The sequence below is a fragment of the Humulus lupulus genome, chromosome 6 (assembly GCF_963169125.1).
Source record: "Humulus lupulus chromosome 6, drHumLupu1.1, whole genome shotgun sequence".
NCBI classification, from domain to species: Eukaryota; Viridiplantae; Streptophyta; class Magnoliopsida; order Rosales; family Cannabaceae; genus Humulus; species Humulus lupulus.
Window position 1 is genome coordinate 6,544,527 of NC_084798.1, and position 19,289 is coordinate 6,563,815.

Below are 19,289 nucleotides of genomic sequence, written 5' to 3' on the forward strand. Positions count from 1 at the left end.
TTTCTCGGAAAGTTTCAAACCTTATCAAGTGGGAAAAACAGGAAAAAATAAAAGATAAGATATTGAAAGGGAAAAAAAGGTCATTTTCATCGGTAGTCATACTTAATTAGTTTGCAAATTACTCTTGAAAATGGACTTGTTCATAATGTTAATCGCAATCGCTGAGGTCATTTTAGAGAATTCTCATGCATTTTACAAAGGCTAAAAAAAACTTACTTGACACTCAAGCTTTAAATTAGATTATTGATATTTAATCACAAAAAATAATTAATTAATGATAAAATCAAAAGGGTGATTATCAAAAAATAATAAATGTTGTCATTTGGCATTTTAAAGTGTTTAATATCATATGACGTGACATTTTATGTTTGGTTAGTGATACCTCATAATACTTATTGTTATATTATTTTATATAATATATTGTTAGATTAAATAATTAATGTGACAAGATGTGATTTGTTACACCTTGTAACATAATATTGAGAGTTATAAAATTGGACATATGTGTGAGTGTTCAAGTGTAACATATTATGGAGTTACAAAATCAGTTACAAATTTGTAACTTCCAAATATTACACAATAATATGTAAATTGAGAGTTATACATTTTATATTGAATTTCACAAAGCCATAATATGATATGATTGTTGAATATATGTTTTTGAATCTCATAATGCGTATGGAGGTTACAAAATCATGTGGGGAAGCAAAATTGGAGGTTATAACAGCCTAATGATCGTGGCCACAACCAAATCTAATTTTGTCTCTTTTCCAATTTGAACAGTTTTAACATCCTAATTAACTCACAATTCTTCATTTTGATTCCATAACACATCAAAATAAGCATTGATAATAACCAAGAGAGTTGGTGGAATTTAAAATTCAAAGAGTGTCTCAAAACTCTATAAATAGTAGTCTAATGCTCACTTGTAACACACATAATTTTTTATCCACAAAACATTTTGTTAGAAATAGAAAATACACAAAAAGATTTGATAATTTCAAAAAGCTATTTCCAAACTTGAGAGTCTCTTAGAGCTTAGAGAATAGAGAGAAATAATTTTTTTGGACAAAAGTCTTGGACTTTGTTTAAGTTAGTGATCTCCTTTATTCTACACTCTGGTTGTGTAAGTTTTTAGTGTTTTTGTTGTTTTTGCTTTTATTTCTATTTACTATTGTTCTTATGTCCTTCTTCATGATCTTCTTTGTTCTTTATATTTACATATAATCTTTTGTTTTGAGTTTGTAATCTTCTTCGCTTTAAATTCTTCTATACCTTTTTATTTATTTGTATTTTTAGTAATTGAATTGTAACATTTATTTTAATCAAATACATATTTTATTGTATTTGTTGCTTAGAGTTATATCTTGATTTCTATATATTTCATTGACTAATATTTCTATAACACTTATTAGATTAAAATGTGTAAGGTCCGATATTAAATTACACCACTAACACCATTATGTTTATACATAATAGGGTATTATGAAATTATTAAGTGATAAGGATTAGTATGATGTATTGGCACACGTGGACTCTTAGGTAGGACATGAGTAGTTGAGAAAATTAATATTTATCATTTACGTATTTATTAATTAATTTTTACAATTTTATAAAAATAAAAATTGATTTGGAAAGCGAAAGCTTAAAGCTTTTGAAACTTCCAAGAAGGGTTCTTGGTGTGTCCCACAAGTTGACTAGAATCACTTGTATCCCAAAATTGGGTTTTGATGGGTTAATAACAACAGAAGCACTATATAATTAATATTCTAATAAAGTTTGTCTACCTCAAAAAGAAAATTAAATAATAATAAATCAATCACTAGAGGTTGTTAATACTAAAATTTATATATATATATATATATTTTGTCTCTAGTATTTTAATTTGATTTAAACTACCTAAATTAATTGAATTAAGCTTACAATAGAAATTTACCTAATTAATTAAACAACATAATACTATATCCCAAACTAATAATGAATTAATTAAATTTAGCTTTTATAAGCAATTGTACCTAATTAACAAATATTAATATAAATATATACATAGGTTTAATGAATAAGAAATTATATATGCACCCCAAAATAATTGTTAAAATATATTTTTATTACATAAATATCCTTAACTAAAATGGAAAAAATATAATATTGTAAATTGTAAAATTTTAGTCTATATACATCCCAATTTTAATAATTTTTTTTTGTTTAAAATTGAGTCTTTATATTGTTTTAAAATTATATAAACTATTGCAACAATTCAATAAAAATTTCTTAGTAAAAAAAATCATATAATATAAAAGTAAATTTATTATATATATTTTTTCATAAATTTAAATTTGAGATTACATTAAATATTTATATTTTTATCTAATTATATATTTTATTACTTCAATTCTACATAATTTTTTTATAATAGGATGCAAAAATCAAGGTAATATATAAGGTGTAATTACAAATAAATACTTTTTTTTATTTATATGAAATGTGGTGTATTTAATTTAGGTTGTCTATATAATTTTATAGGGTATAATAAACACATATTTTTAGACAATAAATAATATTACTAATTAAGTAAATTATATAATATTTACTAATTAACTTTAGCATTAGATGAACTTAATAATAAATCAATGAAAAAATTTCAATTATACAAAGGTGATTTCTCCGAACGTTCCCTAAGAAAAAAAAGTGTTATATATATATATAAATTTTCCATTCTTATACACTTAAAATAGTGTGCATGTGTAATGTTTATTAAAAAGTGTAAAATTATGGATTTTTTTTTTACAAAAAAAAACTTAATTATTTTGGATAGGGTACAACTATTATAAGGACCGTAGCCAAACACTACACATAAACATATATAATTGAAAAATAGTAGTGTGTGTTGTATATAATTAATTTCTATTGTTATATATATATATATATTTATAAAAAATTAATGTTGATTAATTATAAGTAGTATTGTGCATGTATTTTGGTAAGAGACAATTTATGCCACACTGCCTTCTGCCCCACTAACATACCAAACATATTAATTGAGCCAACCCATAATAATTAATTTATTATATATTTTTTTCTTTTCCACATTTTTTTTCTAATTATATAATAATTTCTTGTCTTTTTTGTCTGTACGTTCATGGTCTGTGCCCCATATTTTTATTGCAAATATACACTTTATTGTTCTATTTTGGTCTCCTTTTGTTATTAGTTGTTTGTCCACAAATATTATTATGCATTATTCTTTTTTATTTTTATTTTAAAGCTACTTTTGTAAATGAAGACTAAAATTGCATGCTTTTTTTCTTTGTACAAGAATCTTAAAATAAATTAAATTAAATTAAATACATCACACATATATCTACATCACATCTAATTATTATTCACTTAACTATATCTTTATATCTACTTGTGGTTGCAATAATTTAATAATTAAATAAGAGAAACCGACTAATTTCTTTTTCTTTTTTAATTTATTTATTTATTTTTACTTGAACAAAAACTGGCCGTTGGATGGTGATGATCAATGTGTGTGAACATTATATCATCATACGTAACCCTTTACACTTCATCATTATTTATCTTTTTATCCAAATAAAATTAGTTTGATTACTCAAAAAATTCAACTCAGTATGTATTAATTGTAAAGTGCATGATTTATATATATATATATTATCACGCGTAGCCGAAAAATACAACGACGTATATAAAGTGAAAAATAATATATTATATATATATATATTTACGTGTGTATGGTATGCATGTATATATAGGCTTAGCTTATTATGTATGCATGTGTATTATTATTATTATTTATCAAAAAGTAGTGTAAATGATGTATATGCAGAAAAAAGCACACATGTGGCTAATTAATTCATTAGTTTTGGAATGAATGGTCTTTTTTGCTTTTTGTCATATATATATATATATATATATATATATATAAAGATTAGAGAATTTTTCATATCGGCCTCACTTTAAGTTTATTGGTGGAACTTTAAGGGACTGATTGGTTTGTCATTCAAATACAATTTTATGTTTTTGAATCCTTAAAATATAAAAATCTCACATAATTTTTGATTGGTAGGTCATTTTAAAAAACAAATCCAAAACAAGTTTTGAAAAATGAGTATGCTTTTACACATAAAAATTGAAAACGATTTTTTCTCATTTCCTATCATTTTCTTACATTTCAGAAGGGCCCACATCATTTTTAATATAAAATGACTAACCAATCAAAATTTTGAAAAGTGAAAATATTATTTTCAAAATAAGTATTTTCAAATCAATTTAACTATCCAAATACATTGTTTTTGAACACTGAACCAATCAAGCCCTAAGTGTTCTTGACTTGTAAACAGTTTTCGGCGCAATTTTTTTTATGACCGTGTATATTGTAGCTATTTAGAACATCCTGCAAATTTTCAGAAAATTCCGAATAGTTTACAATACCAAAAATTAGGTTTAAACATATTGCTTTCTACGCGCATAAAAAAATTAGTCACGTGTACAATAACATATTTGAACTTAATTTTCGTTACTGTAAACTATTCAGAATTTTCTGAAAATTTACAGGATGCTCTAAATAGCTACAATATACACGGTCATAAAAAAATCGCGTCAAAAGCTGTTCATAGATCAAAAACACTGAAAGCTCAACCAATAAAACTTAAAGTGAAGCGCCTGTATATATATATTTATACATCAGTTCATAGATACTTCGATATAAGTTCATGATGATGATAAGGTTAGCTGGTTAGGTACCGAAAGATAGTAGTGGATAACATGGGTTGTTTATTTGAAAACTAGCTAGCTAGTACGAATGAGTACCATATTATATATATAAAAAAAAAAACCAATTATTGATAAGTTCTAATAATGGTATTAGTAAAAAAAAAAGAAGAAAAAGAATTGTAAAAAAAAGGAAAAAAAAATGTACTAATAGATAGTATATACAGTAGAACAATTTCAAAACTAATTAGTGTAGTTAAGTAGAATTTCTACTCTTATAAATGATATAATATTATTTACACATTTTGAATATTATATTCTTGATGATCACTTCGAACGACTATTTTTTTTTTAAAACAAGAAAAAAAAAAAAGAGATAGTATAAAAATCAGTCATTAATTTGTCAATTTCATTTTCTCCAAATTTTATTTTGACAGATATAACATTCCAATATTCTTTCTAAACCAACTTTAAAGTGTATTAAATGTGAAAAAAAATCTCACATTGAAAATATATAGGAACAACATATCCTTATAAAGGAAATGATTACTCCACTTAACACCAATTAGTTTTAAGATGTAACTCCAATCTTAATTCTTGTGGTCTTTCCCCATTCAAATTGTAATAAAGTGATCGATTATTCAAAAGAACTACTAATTAAAAGGTTTATTAAATAATTTTTCTAACAAGAAATAATTAATGATAAAAGAAGGTCTCAAGCTTTTCTCATTAAACATCAAAATTAACAATATTACTCTCCAAAAAGAGGGTACCCTTAGGAAAATACTTTTCTAAATTGTTTTATTTTTAAAGAGATATCATCGATCAATAATAATGATAATAATACTATTATTATTATTTTGAAAATATTATTGTATTTTGTATATATTTACATGATTACATAATATATTTAAAACTAATCATATATATGTACTATAAAATTATAATTCATTATATTATATATATATTTAAAAATAATAATAAATTAATTTTTATTAAAATTATAAATAATATTTATAATTTTAAAACTAATCATACGTTACTTTCATTTAGTACATATATAAATATGTCATCAATTTCAACTCTTGTTTCAAAATATGATGGCATTATGAAATTAAGTAATATTATATGAGTATTCACAAATTGCACTTTAAAATAACTTATTAATTTTAATCATTATTATTTCAAATGGGAATACATTTTTTAAATTACTTGAAATTAATTATGCATAATGCAATAAGTTTCAAGTGGAATTTGTAAATGTGAATATTCCAAGTATAAGTCTTCTAAGTACTTAAAAACCGTACTTGAAAACAGTAGAAGAGTGTAATAAATATTGTAAATCTCAATCTCATGAATAAAAAAATAATAATAATACTAATGAGATTTGTAGCTAAAAATGTCCCAACCGACAAATATGAATTATAGATTTTATTCCCTTTTTTTTATCAAAAATTAAAAAAAAATCAAAGTTGATAACTTCAATGCCATTAATGATCTGTAAAAGTACGACACACCATTCACTTTTACCTCATATTCAAATCAAAACCAGACCCTTTTTGTTCCTCCAAATAATTAAAAAGAAAAAAATCGTAAGGGCTTGTTTGGTACACTTGATTGGACCGGATTATCATTCAGGACTGGATTGGAATGTGCTTAATGCTAATGCTGTCCAGTGTTTGGTGCATTGTTCGACTATAAATTAGATTAGTAATCCCATGTTTGGTCCGGGAAGGGATTAACCATGAATTAGATTTGGAGAAATGGGTGTTCAATATCGAATAGTTTCTCGAGTCCAAAGTTTATTTTAATCCAATCTTTTGATCGGTTAATTTTATCACTTATCATGAATTTTAAATTGAGTCCGATCTCTTTTATCTTGGACTAATTACAACACCAAACATAGATTAAGGCCTAAATAGTCCAATCCCTTTAGATATCTAGTTGACCAAACGTACCTAAATAAAAGTAATTAATTGTCCCATAAAACACTCTCAAAACAAAAACCTCCCATAAAAAACCTCGTCCACAGTGCAGTCGTTTTGTTTGAACCTCTCTACTCTAGTCAATAAAAATTAATTAATTATTTTTTAAATAATAATACGAACTACTAGTGTCTATCTGTGCCCTTTGCAATTTTTAATTTAATTTTATTAATGAAAATAAATAAGAGCACACACTGTCATCTCCAACTGTCATCTCAGATCTGATCTGATCTCTCTTTCTATGCAAAAAAAAAAAAAGTAGTTGTTGATGATGATGATGATCAAAAGAGAGTACTTTGAACCGTACAGAAGTGTTGACTACTAATGTGTTGTAAATAGTTGCCACGTGGCAAGATCCCATTTCCCCACGTAGTGTTGTCCAGGTAATTAGAGTGATACAAAATACCCAATAATACCCAGACAACCGTATCCCATGACAGTTCGCTCACCTAAGTCTTACTCTTATTATTATTATTATTATTATTAATTGTTTAATCTTTCATTCGAAAATTGTAATTAAAAAGTTAAATCTCGTTTTGGGTTTCGTTGATTTTGTTTTATTATTACTAGATATGACTATGCACATGGCAAGTATATATCTAATGATGAGATTTTCAAATTTTTTTCATGCATGAATTGAACGATTCTAATTTAGTTTTTTAACTCCAAGGATTTAATAAACATTTAAAATAGTCTATTATCTGATTAACTTTTTTTTTTACTGCAAGTTCAACTAAATTTTGTGTTGTACTACAAGTTTCTCTAATCGAAAATAGAGACACAAGAATAAACCATCCTTAAATAATATTGAAATTATACAAGTAATAGTACAACCATTTTAATTAATAATATATGGTGATTTTAAATAATAAAACATAAAGTATAAAACAGACTATAAGAACAACATAAAGAATTAATTCGGAAAAAAGGAAAAGAAAGAAATATTTTACGTGGTTCAACAGTTAAAATCTGCTTACGTCTACGAGTCACTTTTATTAATTTGTCCGCGTTAAAATTCTGGAAGGAACAATTTTACAGAGCGTTTTTTAGTGCTAAAATGTGCCTAATTGCATCCGAATCCAAATGACTAAATACATATTATTTATAGATCTGGTTACAAGAATATATATTCCTACAAATCTAGGAAAGTTACAACATATATTCAAATTTAAACTCAAATGAATATTTGAATAATAATGCAATTAATAAGACTTATTTAAATAAAGATCTCATAAAAATAAAGATTCAATACACGGTTTAACCTAATATAAAAAAAATAGAGATTTCCTAACAGTTTTTTTGTGTGTATGTTTAACGCGTTTTCGAGCTTGAACAAGCTTTCGAGATCACGTAATTTCGAGCTCACCGTTCTAGTTGTTGCCACCTCTTCACTCGACTAGTTCTTCGAACTCATCCTTTTGGAGGAGACTTCTGCCTTCGAGCCTGCAACTCATGCTTGAGTATAGATGACCTAACACTACAACTTCGTGTTTATTTGTGCAAGTATAACGTCAATATTTGTTAACTCAAAAATTACACTTTACAATCCTACATTTCGAAGTTAATTATTTATTCTAAAAAATTTGAGTGTAACAAAATTTAATATCATAATAAATTATTTTTATCATAGAAAAATTACATACCTTACAAAATAACAATTAAATGGGCTCTATATATATATATATATAATTTTGTTGATTTTTCTTTGACTCCTGCTTCGAATAATGATTTTTCTAAATATATAGTTTAGAAAATATATAAAGCACCGAATTTGCATATTTCAAAATTTCTTTTTGTCACTTTCTATATACAATTTTTAAAATGTGAAAAATATTTATTAAACTCTTAGATTACTCTATACATTATTTAATATTTACCATAATTAACTTATTATTATATATGATAATGTGCACCATATGTAAATAAATAAACATGCACACGTTCAACACATAAAGCTGGTCAAGGCGGCCGTAGTAATAATTAGAAAATATATGGACACCAAAGCGTTTTTACTTCTTAATTTATATAACAAACATCTCAATTAATTAATTAATTAAGTTATGCACTTATTAAGGTTGATCATATTTGAATTATTAATTTTACTCCAAGTTGTACTATACATATACATAGCAACGTGAAAATTAATAGACTGGAAAAAAAAGGTTTCACACTTGGAAAATTTCTCAAATAAACAATTAGAAAAAGGTCACCTGTCTCTACCTAAAATCATATCCCTATTCTTAAACTAACTTTATACTTTATCATATATATTTTAAAAGAAAAGAATCCTAAATGTGATTGCTGATTTGGTATAATTGTAAACTAAAATTGGTATTCGCCAAAAATAAAAAAATATTTTTTAATCTCAAAGCAATCTGTGACTGGTAAAAGCTTTGACTACAAAAAATAAAATGTCATAAAAAAAAAAACTTTAATTAGTGATATATACATATTAGTCCATTGGTGATAATAATTGAATGAATAATGTATATACATATATAGATAATTTTTTTTTTTTGGAGTTTACTTTAAGTCCTATTGGTAGGGCTCTCAGTAATCTCGACCCGTGAACAGTTTTCAGTGCGATTTTTTTTTATGACCGTGTATATTGTAGCTATTTAGAGCATCCTGGAAATTTTCAGAAAATTCTGAATAATTTACAGTACCGAAAACTAAGTTCAAACATGATATTGCACGCGTGTTTAATTTTTTTATGCGCATGGAAAGCAACATTTTGAACATAGTTTTCGGTACTGAAAATTTGCAGGAAGCTCTAAATAGCTACAATATACACGGTCATAAAAAAAATCACACCGAAAATTGTTCATTAGTTGAGAACACTGAGAACTCTACCGTTAGGACTTAAAGTAAAGACCCTATAAAAATTCTCATATATATATATACCTATATATATATATATATATTTTTTAAGTTATGATATAATCAGGAATGGATCTAGTATTGAATCTTAGGGTGAGAATTTATATAAAATTTGAAGAGAAACATCAATAATGAAACAATAAAATGTTAAGAATAATAATCTAAGTAAAAAATGAATTTTTAAAATATATATACACATATATAATTATACATGCATAATTAAAAATGTGTAGATGTTTGAGGAGAGTTAATTGTCCATCCACGGATATAATAATGTTCATTTTAATTATAATAAAAAAATGTTAATAGTGATTTTTTTTTATCATTGTTATTAATAAATGATAAATAATGTAATTATTTCTTTAGACGTAGTCAGTCAATATATACTTCTTAAGTCAAATACAGTCATAAATAAATATTTACACGTAATTATTAGTAGTAGAGTTAGACTCAGGTACGTAGGATTAGAAACGACATCGTCTAGAAGAGATTGACGTTTTCCTCTTAATTATATATATTTAAAAATGAATGAATGTATGCATACGACATACTCAAATTAGAAGTGCAAAGAAGGAAAATGAAAGAATAGAAAACGACACTGCTTATATAATTATATATTGAAGAGTAAATACTCATTTGGTATACTCTATTATTAAAATATATATTTGATATCTTATGTTTTTAATAATACTCGTTTGATATCGAGTAATTTAAAATTGTATATATTTGGTATTCTGAACTTAAATTTTATCAGTATGACCAAACTGTTGTCAATTATATGAGTTTTAAATTCAAATTTAATTAGTTAATTATATATAATTGATGACAGTTTGATTATATTGATAAAATTTTACTATTGAAATTGGAGTTTAGGGTATTAAATATGTACAATTTAAAAGTACAAGATGAGTATTATTGAAAACATAGAGTACTATAAGTATGTATTTCGATAGGGTTTATACATTTTTAGACTCTGTATTTTGTCTCATTACCTGTTTGGATCTTATGTTTTGAAAAATTACTTTTTGGACCCTATGTGTTGTAAAATGGTTCAAATAGAACCCTAAACCCAATTTTGGTCAAAGTTTTATCAACTGAAATCACAAATAACTCACAAAACTAACAATTCAAAACAAAAATAAAATCATTCTGCTTAAAACATGTGTTATTATATTTAATTTTTTTTATCAAAATTGAGTTAAAGAGTTTATTTGTACTATTTTACAAAATATAAAGTCCAAAAATAAATTTTTTAAAACACAAAATCTAAACAAACAATTAGAAGTAATTATTTTGTATTGAATTGATTTTATGTTTGGTTCAAAGAAAGAGAAAAATTGTAGATGTAGTTGTAGTAGGAATAATAGTAGTAATAATATAAGTCTGACAAGTCCAACCGTCACAAACATCCATAGCTGGAAAGCATGCACGCGAGTGCATTAAATACAAAAAAAGACAGCTAACATAAAATCCTTTTTTTCTAAAAGAAAATTATTATTTAATTTTGAAATAAATAATTAAATTAGAGTAGAAAAAAAAAGTCACTTTCCCCCCAAAATCCAATCCAAAAGAAAAAGGAAAAAAAAAACGAGAACGCGGTTCCGAGTAAGTTGTTGTTAGAACCACCGACGACCAGGTTTATTATTATTATTATTATTATTGGACTCTGAAAATTAATGGTCCAAAACTATAATAAATAAATAAATAAAATTGAATAATAATAATGAAGAAATATGTGAGAAAGTCTAAGTCAGCTCTACTTGTTGGAGAAGCATTTTTGTTAATAAATAAAAAGTCAGCCTAGATTTTGTTGGATTTTTGTATGTCTACGTATTTCTAGGGATTCCAAACATTTCTTTGCCCCAGCGGAGCCCAACAAAGTAAAATATCTATTATTATTGCTCTAATTCAATATTAAGTTTCACATATTTGAATTTAGAGAATTGTTAAGGGGCACCACTGATACTCAACACCATAAGTAGATGACATATTGCTATTGGTGCAATTTAATATCATGTCTCACTTATTTAAATTTAATAAGAATTATGAGATATCGCTAACCAATCATGAGGCGACACCTCATGTGGTGTTAGGCACCTTAAGATACTAAATAACGACACTCTTGAATTGTTGGATTTTTGTATGTCTACGTATTTCTAGGGATTCCAAACATTACTTTGGCCTAGTGGAGCCCACCAAGTTAGTACAATTCAATATCAGGTTTCACATATTTGAATTTAAAGAATTGCTAAAGAGTGCAATCTAATATCAAGTCCCACTTATTTAAATTTAATAAGAATTTTAGAGTATCGCTAACCAATTATGAGGAGACACCTCATGTGGTATTGGGTACTTTAAGATACCAAATAGCAACACTCTTGAATTTAATAAGAATTATAAAGTGTCACATCGTGTGACATTGGACAACTTAAAATCTCAAATATAGTAACATCCATACTTGGATGAGAACTCTACTCATATCTCAAAAGATTTTCTTTATTTATTTTTCATCATGAGATTTTGACGACGTGTTCTTGAAGTTGTGATTATAAATACTTTTACCTTGTTTTCCAAGTCCAACTTCACAACTTATTGAGTATACATAAATATCATCAGTCGGTCACTTACGTACTTACTCTAATGCAAAGTTTTCTTTGTACACACTCATATAATGCAAATAAATATATGATTTAGGTGTTGTTTTCTTAAAAAAAAAAATAGATTTTTATTTAATTAATTAAAAATTTAATAATTAAATATAAAATGTGTTTGGTAACTTTATTTTTATTTATTATTTTTTAAAATTTTGAAAATAAAATTTTTTTTCACTTTAATTTTTTTTTTAAACAGTTTTCAATTTTTCCAATATTTTTTTCTTCTCTTCTTTAAATCAACAGATCATATTGTTAACCAAAAAATAAAAATAAAAGTTATCAAACGTATTTATTATTTTTTATTTTTAAAAACAAAAAACAAAAATAGTTACCAAGCATATTTTTATTTTTTAAATATAAGAAACAAAAATAAAATAATATTTTCATTTTTTTGTTTAAAAATTCAAAAACCAAAATTTTACCAAACGGGCCCTTAGTAATAACTTTTTAGTCACAATATATATTTTGTATGACTATATGCAATTTTTAGTCAGCGTAAATGATCACGCCATGTTGTGTTATTACCTAATTTTTTAAAATTTTGACATGATTTTTCATGAAAATGGAATAATTATTTATTAATTATAAACTAATTAATGACAAATAAGTAATTTCTTTCATTGAAGGTGCTTAAATTAAATGCCTTTGTTTTGGTAGTACCACACTAATATATAAAATAAGTACATTTTAATAACTACTTATGACACTTTTTATTTACTTGCGTCAAAACAATATATAGTAAATAATTAGTATTGCTTAAGTAGTAAACAATGAGCACTTATATATATATATATATCTGCTAATTAGGCATACAAGCAATCCGTTTCTCTAATCTTTAGTTAATTATTAGAGTAATGAATATGTGCACCTAAAATATACACTCAAACATTACGTACAGTAATGTGAGAGTTTAGCTTAGCCAATCATATTTATAAAAATAAAGACCAACTGTTTTAAAAAGCAGTTACACGTTACTGTGTGTAATATTTGGGTACATATTTTGAGTGCACATATCATTACTCTAAGGGGGTGTTTGGTATGGGGTAAAGTAAATGTGGGAATGAGAATCTAAATCATTTCCTATGTTTGGTTCAAATTTTAAGGGAGTAAAGTTAATAATTTGTGTGTTCTCCACATATATTTTAAAGGTAAAGTGAACATTTTTGTACACAAGAGTTTAATATTACTTCAATATTCTAAATCAATTTACACTTTCCAAGACAATTCAACTACTCAAAACAAACACTCCCTAATTATTACGGAGTTTAGTTTGGAGTTACTTTTGACCTAGAAAACATTGAAAAAATTGTGTTTTGCTCCCCACTATGCGTATCTTGGACTAAGATATATAAATCCAAAACAAAATATATATTTGAAGAAATGCAAGACATACATATATTGGACCATAAAGAAAAGTGCCACCACTACTAAGAAGTACTTTTAATTTTAATAAGTTCACTTTTTGGTTTCTTGGTCCTAAACCAGTTTAATATATATGAGTGGCTATTTGACATCTTAAGATACCTAACAACACATGAGTTGTTACTTCATGATTGATTATCGATATCCTATAATACTTATTAAATCCAAAAAGTAAGACATAATATTAAATTACACCAATAACGGTATGTCATCTACTTCTGTTATTGAACACTAATAAGGTCACTTAACGATTCTCAATATATATATATAGTATGCATTTTCTATAGTACTCAACCACATAAGCGTCCCCATATATAAACAAAAATTCCCTTTGAAAAAGGTGGCCTTTATTGCATTATATTATAAGTACCAAAGTTCATGTATGAAATGGTCCAAAAAGGAACCAGCTAGCTTCTTTAAACACAAATCAAGTCGATTATTTGTATGAGTACACATGTATGTGCATGGCCCCTCGTTCGTTTCCGTAGTTTAAATGATTTTTTTTGGGTTAAAGATTGAGACTTTAAGGTGTCACATACAGACATGCTAATTTCGATGGAGATTGGGTGAGCCATGACCCACTTACAAGGGGTTCCAGCTCTATATGTGTGTGTGCACATCTATACTATATATATATATATATATGATATGACCCACATCATCTCCACCGTCCTCTTTATTATTTCGACCTTTTTTGTTCTACAATTCAATTGAAATGATGATACTTCCAACCACCAAAGTGATGATACTCCAACCAACTCTAAAGTGACACGTGTGGGTGAATTGACCATGAGTCCCCTTTGGTGTACATTATATCACATGACAATTTTAGTTAGGGATAGAAAAATAACATAATATCCATGTCTTATTCTATATAAAAAAACTTATGGACAAAAATAGGATTTTAACGCATGAAATGTAATACTTGTAGAGTTTTGCATCCTAAATGTTTTAGTATGATAAAAATGTTCTCAAATTATAGTAATAATTGCAAATGTGCCCTTTTTGTTGTATTATGTTAGATAATATTTGGTTGGGGGTAATAAAATGGAAAAGAATCAATTTTTATTCCATTATTTTATTTGGTTACATTTTAGAGTATTGGAATCACGTTATAATAGAATGATTTTTCCACCATTTTGGTGGAACGACTCTTCGATTCGAAAATGAGCGAAAATATCATTCCAATGCAAGATTAAATTCCATTCCTATTCATTTTCATATTCTCATTCCTATTCCTCTATTTTCATTCTCTCCAACCAAATGTCCCTTAATTTTTTAAATAGATTGATAGGCCACATGCATAGTTGCAATACAAACAAGGTTTACTTAATTAACTAACTAAAGATAGCCAAAATCAAGTTTATTTCTATTAAACATACACATGTTAGCTCTAAATTAGACCACTATTATGTATGTGTTTTTCGTCTAAACTCTATAATTACGCCACATTAGTGTTACATCAGCAAAGTGTTTAAAAAAATGAACGGAATGCAACAAAAGGGGCATGTTTGTAATGGTTGTTGTTGTTCGAATTGTTTTTTTTAACTATTTACCACTACTGCAAATATAGGCTTTCTCTGCGCTTTTTTTCTAGCATTAAATTAAAAACGCAGAAAAAATGTTCAAATGAGTTTGAAACACAAAAAATGGGAAAAAAAATAGACTTTTCTCCGCGGTTCCATAAAGAAAACCGCAGAGAAAAGGGTACCTTTCTCAGCGGTTTTGTTTATGGAACCGCGGAGAAAAGTGGTACACTTTTTTCTGCAGTTTTCTTTATGTAACCGCAGAGAAAGTCTTTACCCTACATAAAACCCTCGACTCACAACCTTACTTGATAACTCTACAAAATAGAGTTATTTTACCATATTTTATATGCTAATTGTGGCGTAGTTCTTGAGTTTTTAATTAACTTATTAAGTTTTTATGTAAGTTTTAATTTATTAGTCTTATTGTAGTTCTCTAGATTTTTATATGTTTTTATAGATATTTTATTATAATATGTTGTAATTTAATTATTTGAAATTTGTATTGTTAAGTTAGAAGTTAAAAGTGTAATTCTTGTGAACTTAAATGCTATATTAAATTAAGTTATAATCAATATTTTCAAATAATTAATATGATTTATTTATATTTGAAAATATTTGATTGTTATTTAATTTATTTTTATCTTGTAGGAATTATATTGTAGTTTTGGGAAAAAGTAAGAAAGAAGAGTGGCATTTGTGAAAAAGAAATAGGGAAAAGTGGCACAAGACCCATCTCCTTTAGCCCCATGGATTGGGCCTCACAACCAGGCCCACGCCTGGCCCAACTCAGCTGCCTCCAAGCAGCTCCCAGCCAGCACTTCTCATTACCAGCCTGCTGCCTTCATCATTTGGCTGCTGCCAAATCTTGCCCAACATTTGCCTCCAACCGTGCAGCCAACGCCTGGCTTGTCACCAACCTGCCAGCTTCATACCCAGCAGCATTCCACCATCCAGCTGCCACCAAAGCCTCTTCCAAGCCCAGCCGTACACCACCTCCTTGAGCCCATAAAATTGCCCAAATGTACCATGTGTCCCCTATGATAAAATTGCCAACTTTTTACCCTTTTGTCTACATATTTTCACCACAACACCATCATTACACCCTATAATTTACCTCTACATATCATATTTATTTTATTTAATTAATCTAATCAATTTAATTAATTTAAATTGATTATTTTAATAATCCCACTTTGGCTATAAATATGGACTTTCAAGACCATTTTAGGGTGCTTAATGTTTTTGGTTACCTTCTTTTTCTCTCATTTTCTCTCTACCATTCTCTCTTCCATTTGGGTTTTTCAAGAGCATTTTGCAAGTATGTATGTCATTTATTTTGTAATTTCTACTCTAGTTATGTGCTTCTAATCTTTTTCATAAGATTATTAAGATCATGATGAAGCAACTTGTAACTAGGTAATATTTATGTTGTATGTTGATTTCCCTTGTAATACAACAAAGTCTATGGATTTTTCTTCTTCATATATTTCTTTCATGTTAAATATCTTGTATTTTAGATTGTTAGAACATATTTACACTTTGTTCTTCATTAATGCATAAACATAATATTCTTTGTGTAAGATGTGTCATTAAATTGTACACATCCATGCTTAGAACAAAAATATTATGTTTTGCCTTATAAATAATGTTCATTGATTTATTTGTTATTTCATTAGATTGATTTACACTAAATGTTTTGAAATTATAATTTTGAAAAGTGAAGAAAAATCTTATCTTTTTATAAGAAATTTGTGTTTAAAATTATAAATATTTTTGGAAAATGATAGTTTAAATTATTTTAACTATCACTAAAACTTGGGAATCAATATACTAATAAATATTATTAAACTTACATTTTGTGGATTCTAGTATCTTAATAATCTTTTCTTTTAACACTTATTTTCAACTCATTATTGGTTTATTTTCATTATCTTAAATAGCTTTATTTTTCAATCTTTTATTTTATGTTCATAATATTAAAACTTATCAATCTTTGGAACTAGGTTATAATTTATTACTTTTGATTTAAAATAGTTTCATTTTCGATTTTAGACAACTCCTTTGGGTTCGACATCCTTGCTTACGATCACTATTCTATATGGACGATTCGTGCGCTTGCGATATATAAATTTTTAAACATACCCGTTTTGGGTCCATCAAGTTTTTGGCGCCGTTGCCGGGGAGTTGCAAGAGAAAAGAAACGAAAATTATCTCAAGGTTAGTAAATTCTTCTACTAGTTATTTTAATTTTTGCACTTAAAAAAAAAAAACTAAAAAAATATATATCTATAAAATCTAAAAAAAAAAAAGATAAAAAAGAAAATTTGGGACGGTTCTACCACCCTTAAAAAAAAATCATATATATATATACTTATATATTTATATTTATTGTCTTTTTTTAGTTGACGGCACTTGTGCCTCCTATCTATCCTTTTAATTTTTATAGTCGATGGCACTTGTGCCTCCTAATTTTGTTATAATTTTGTTGTAATTTTATTTCTTTTATATCTTTGTTAGTTGACGGCACTTGTGCCTCCTAACATTTGGTGTAATTTTCTTTATTTATTTTGTTGTATTTTTATTTTATTTAAATTTCGCAAATTACTAGTTGATGGCAATTTTGCCTCCTAGCTAGTTGATGGCAATTTTTGCCTCCTAGTCCTCTATCTTATGTTTAAGTTGATGGCACTTGTGCCTCCTCGTTTTTACTTTAATTTTGTTATGGTTGATGGCATGCTATGCCTCCCTACTCTTGCCTAAATTTTAGTCTTATTTAATTTTTGCCTTATTTTTCTTTGTCTTCTTTAATATTTTAGTGTAATATTGTGAAAAATACTTGAAAAAAAAAAAGAGAAACCTAAATCTTGTCCTTTCACCATAAGCAATTTTTGCTTAAAGGAAATTTGAACAAAATTCTCATCCGCCTCTACTAATTAACCTCGGGGAGTTGTTAGTAGTGCGCGAGTAAGTGGAATCAAATAGGCTTGGGGACAAGTAAACCATAAGAATTATATTGTTGTGAAATCTCTAAAAATTCTAAGTATGCTCTGTGGTTGCGGTTTTAACTGATCTTCCACATCAGAAAATTGTTTGTTTGAGATTATCCTTGTTGCCTTGTTTGTGAAAATTGTATGCATCATTGGGAACGTAACTCTAAAAAACGATTAGTAAAAAGACGTTTATCTTTGTTTGAAATTGAAAGTGTTAGTAAAAATTTGAGCATCATGGAACCTATTGCTAATCCTGTTGATGAAAATGTTGTGCCTGAAAAAACTTTGCTTGAATATTTTGCACCTATTTCATCTAATGCTCCTTCATGCATTGTTTTACCTACAACTTCTGCTACTCATTTTGAGCTTAAACCAGCAATCATTCAATTGTTGTCATCTTTTTATGGGTTAGATAGAGAGGATCCTTACATGCATGTCAAAGATTTCTTAGAAATTTGCTCAACATTTAAATTTCAAAATTTTTCTGATGAGTCGGTCAAACTAAGATTGTTTCCTTTTTCATTAAAAGACAAATCAAAAGCTTGGTTAAATTCCCTTCCCACTGGGTCTATAACTACTTGGGATCAACTTTATAATAAATTCTTGTTGAAATTTTTTCCAATGTCTAAAACTGATAGTCTAAGGAGAGAAATCTCCGAGTTTTTTCAAAAAGATAATGAAGAGTTTTATGAATGTTGGGAGAGATTTAAAGATTTATTATTAAAATGTCCTCATCATGGTTTTGAAAAATGGAGACTTGTAAAATATTTTTATGATGGTTTGACTCCCTCTAATCGTCAAATGATTCAATCTATGCATACTGGAATTTTTTTAAAATTTCAAGGACAAGAGGCGTGGGACGCCCTTGAAGATTTATCTGTCCATTCACAACAATGGAATTATTTTGATCCTAGGTCTAGGTCAACTAATTCACCAAAAAGAGGAGGAAGGTATGAAGTAAAAGAAGAAGTAGACTTAAGAACATCTTTAGATAAATTAGCGAGAAAAGTAGAAGCTTTAGCCATAAGACAAACTATAAACTCTCCAATACAACCAAGAAAAGATGTCTGTTCTATATGTTCTAGTCCGTGCCATAAT

At 26.8% G+C, this 19,289-nt stretch overlaps 1 non-coding gene across 1 annotated transcript; it reads right to left on the reverse strand.

The window, feature by feature from the left end:
- Positions 1-18,827: 18,827 nt before the first annotated feature.
- LOC133787265 (small nucleolar RNA R71) lies at positions 18,828-18,934 on the reverse strand. Its single transcript, XR_009872295.1, has one exon. It is a non-coding gene; the product is annotated as a small nucleolar RNA R71 (small nucleolar RNA).
- Between the last annotated feature and the right edge of the window lie 355 nt (positions 18,935-19,289).